This window comes from Xyrauchen texanus, chromosome 27 (assembly GCF_025860055.1).
Source record: "Xyrauchen texanus isolate HMW12.3.18 chromosome 27, RBS_HiC_50CHRs, whole genome shotgun sequence".
Taxonomy (NCBI): domain Eukaryota; kingdom Metazoa; phylum Chordata; class Actinopteri; order Cypriniformes; family Catostomidae; genus Xyrauchen; species Xyrauchen texanus.
In genome coordinates this window covers 11,644,011-11,648,380 of record NC_068302.1, presented here as the reverse complement: position 1 = coordinate 11,648,380, position 4,370 = coordinate 11,644,011, and the positions used below count along the sequence as shown (strand labels likewise).

The 4,370-nt window shown below is 36.8% G+C and overlaps 1 pseudogene; it reads right to left on the bottom strand.

The window, feature by feature from the left end:
* Positions 1-2,326: 2,326 nt before the first annotated feature.
* Positions 2,327-3,795, bottom strand: LOC127621211 (uncharacterized; annotated as a pseudogene).
* Positions 3,796-4,370: the final 575 nt, after the last annotated feature.

Below are 4,370 nucleotides of genomic sequence, written 5' to 3'. Positions count from 1 at the left end.
AAAAGAGAGACTTATTTCTGTATCAATCTAATTACCGATAATCTCAACACTTCGGCCTCTGATTACTGGTTGTCATTCTCATTGCTGTAAATGTCTTGAAGTACTGGAGCAAGACGATGCTGAGATTTGATACAGGAAGCTCATGCATGCTTTTGTGCTCAGTCATTTAATGCTTCTAATTCTATTTATTAATTGATATATTAGTACATATTAATAATAATATATTATATCAATAAATTAATAAATAATTCTATATTTAATAATTTTACATGTAATTAATACATAAAAATACATATATTTTATACAGGGAGATTGGGTATAATTGTCACACAGGGGAAGTTGTCACAAGGGCTATAGCTCAGTAACAGTTTTGAGTCAAACGTCCAACTGCACAAATGCTTGTTTTCTGTAGTACTAGTTTTGTATGTTGGTTTCAAACACTTAGTTCAAAACTACCTTAAATCAGGATAATTTTTGTGAATTAATTTTCCAAACTAAATTTTTTTATTTTTTATAGTTAAAAAATTACAGAACTGTGTTTTCAGGACAAAGGTATTATTTATAAATGTCAGGTTGAGGCAAGATGATACATTTCAGGGCAGGTTGTCACATATGAATAACAAGTTACTGATTGCTTTGATCACATTGGCACATAAATACTCAAAACTCTAAAACACAAGCAACATTAAAAAATAAACTCTGGTGCATTTTTGGCTCACCATTTACACATAATGTGGACTGATTGCAAAACTTTTATTTTTATTTTTCAGAAATCCCCCCAAATTAAAAAGATAAAATCTGTTTATAATCGTATGATAAACAAAAACATTTTGAAAACATTTTTGTTGTCCTAAATTTATAAACATGTAATTCTGGTACTGTTCACTCTACCTCATATTGAAAAGACTTATATCATTCCACTAGATGGCAGCAAGCACTAGAAAAAATATTTTTTTCACATTTCAGCACAATATACTGATCTCAAATGTAGGTGGCACTCTAACGCATTTTACCCCTCAAAGATGTGCCCATCTATAGACAATCAGTCTAATTTTTAGTGCATGTACCACCCTCGTTATTTCATCACAGATCTCGGCCTCTGAGTGGACTAGAGGTTTGGCGCATTAAAAGAGATTTTGCTGATCACATTTGTATTTGATGTTTTACTGAAATTATATTTCACTTTGTGATTCTTTTGAAAATCCTTTGAACTAAGTCGCATTCCTGTGGAATGAGAGTGTGGCAGGGCGGAGGGCGGGGCCGGGTGGTGATTCTACACACCCGGTCCCTTATCAGGCTAATCATGCCACCGAGAGGGATAAAGGCCGACTGTGGAGGATGGTGCGGGAGAGAGAGATTGTTTACGGGCATGTCCGTCATGTGTGTGTTTGTGTCTTGTTTAAGTTTCTCATTAAACTATTATTTATATCATCAAGCCGGTTCTTGCCTCCTCCTTGCCCATCTAAATCCCTTTACAGAGAGCTTTCATTTGATATATGACTTGTCCAATAAGCTGCTATGTGAAAAACTTTTTTTCATATTAATTTGAGTACCCCATTACCTCTAGGGGGCGCTAATTTGCATTGCAAATTTTTGTGGCCTTATTTTGTTATTTTATGCAACATAAATGCAGACTTGATTTTCCCAGAGAAGTTCAGATTCTAAGTTCATATACCTCATATGCCTGACTTATGTATATGGGCAATTTAACGTTTAAGCGTAAACCTTTTGGCATTATAGCGCCCCCCCCTTTCGAGTTTAAAGGGTTAATAATGATTAACACATTTTATTTATATATTATATGTGTGTCTTATATACAGCATAAACAACATCTATTTGGGTAAATATTTCAATATCTACATTCCGCAGCACTTTTTAAAGATTTAAGAAATTAAAATTAAATGTAATATTTTAACAAATTTTTTTTTTTTAAATACAATTAAGTGCTCATTCATTATGGCTGGATCTAAATGTTAATTTTCTTTTATATGAGTCGATCAACATACTTGACACAAAACACCTAATACATATGATTCCTTAAAAACACTGGTCATTATAGCAAGGTTACAATGATCTATTACAATAAATGTCATTCCCCTTTGAATCTGTAGTGTCTTTAGATAGTTAGTGTAACTATCTTTAATTTAACAGTTGTATGATGCTAAACAAACATTTTTCTGTATATAATAGTAAAAATGAAGAACTGTACACATGCACTGGACATTTATGCTCTGGTCAAGTCAGTTGCCACAATTTAATTTAAAGTTCAGTCCACATTTCAAATTTGCGGAAAACCTGCAGCACTTTCCAAGCACATCAGTGCATCTCACAGTGGCAGAAGCTGACAGAGGGGTTTTATGACATTTCAAATTACCACTCCTCTGCCCAATCCCAAGGGCTTATCCAGCACCTTCAGTCTGAGAGCTAAATCTCTCAGCCCTTCCTCCTGCTCTCCAGACTCTATGAAGAAGAAATATTTATTGAATGCAGGATTATGGCAGTTTCTGATGATGGCACAGTGTTGGTGCTGCAGCTTGCCTGGAGTAAGGCTTAAAGTCAAGCTGCAGGCCAGAGGTCGAAGGCCATTAGTATTTCTCAAATCTTCCACGGAGACCACACGTATGCAAACTGTAGTAGAGTTCCTGGAGGCACTGGATCGGAAAGCAGAGATCAGTGCACGGCCTCTCTGCGAGAGAGGAAGAACATGCTCCTGTTGGAAGCGTTCCAGGCATTGCAGCATGTTAAGTGGGAACTGGATGGAAGGGGCGAGATTTGTGCAGCAAGAAGCTTGAACAACTTTAGCATGATGAGGAACACTTGGCGTGATGGACTTTTTGTTCGGAGTACAGTGAAATTTCTTAGTCTCCTATTTGAAGGTGTGGAAAACATCTTGTTGAAGTGGATCTCCAGAGAATGAATGTAACATTGAGCATTCTCTGGGGAAATTCTCTTCTCTGATTGGTTGAGGGGATGAAGGAGGGGTGGAGTCAGCAAAGGGCGTGTCACTCTCAATGCTTGTCATGTTCAGCACAGCTCTGCAGGACAGTTTGGTGTCTTGATGGTCATCCGTTCAAGTGTATAACTTGTAAGCGCAGAATGAAACAGGGACTCTTTGCATCACTTGTTTGGACTATCAAATAGCCCAGACTCAAAGCACTTCAGTGAATATGGGATTGGATTTATCATACTCAAGGCCACTGTAGATTTGTTCATATATGATCTCGATGGTTGAACAGAACCAGATCTTGACACTGATATTTTTCCAGATCTGAACCTTTCTGTTTCTGCCATAAGGCAATGTTTTTTTTCCCCAATGCCATTTTATCAGGTGTAAGGACATTGTTGTGCAGCTTATTAACTATGCTTGTCTTAGCAGAAATCTCTTTGTTTTTGCTGATATGTTGACTGAGCTGCAGTGGATGACTTCCAACTCTCTCTTGTACTTATGAATGATCCACATTCTGACTGAAGAAAAAGCCAACATACAAATAAATAAACAAAACCAAACAGAAATATGATATAGGGTCATATATTGGAATAATGTACAGATTTTGATGTTTCAGAAGGAGCTTGGTACTTTAATTCACCAAAGTGACATTCAGCTGATCACAAAATATAGTCAGGAGGACGTTACTGATGTAAAAAAACGGCACCATCACTATTTGAAAAAAGTAATATTTGATCAAATCTAGACAGGCCCAAATTCCAGCAGCCAACACTCCAATATCTTATCCTTGAGTAATCATGCTAATTTGATAATTTGGTACTAGAAAACTCACTTGCAAACACAAACATAGTTGAAAGATATTTGGTTCATTAAATGAAGCTTAACATTGTCTTCGTGTTTGTTTTTGAGTTGCCAAAGTATGCAATAGACTGACATGTCTTAAGGTCAATATTAGGTCAAAAATGGCAAAAAAGAAACAGCTTTCTCTAGAAACTCATCAGTCAATCATTGTTTTGAGGAATGACGGCTATACGATGCTTGAAATTGCCAAAAAAACTGGAGATTTCATACAAAGTTGTACACAACAGTATTTAAAGACAAAGTACAACTGTCTCTAACAGGGACAGAAAGAGATGTGGAAGGCCAGATGTACAACTAAACAAGAGGATAAGTACATCAGAGTCTCTAGTTTGAGAAACAGACTCCTCACATGTCCTCAGCTGACAGCTTCATTGAATTCAACCCTGCCTGCAAAGCTCAGAGACAAGATTGTGTTGAGGCATAGATCTGGGGAAGGCTACCATTTTTTTTCGCTCCATTGAAGGTTCCAAAGAGTACAGTGGCCTCAATAATTCTCAAATGGAAGAAGTTTGGAACAACCAGGACTCTTCCTAGAGCTGGCCTCCAGGCCAAACTGAGCAAT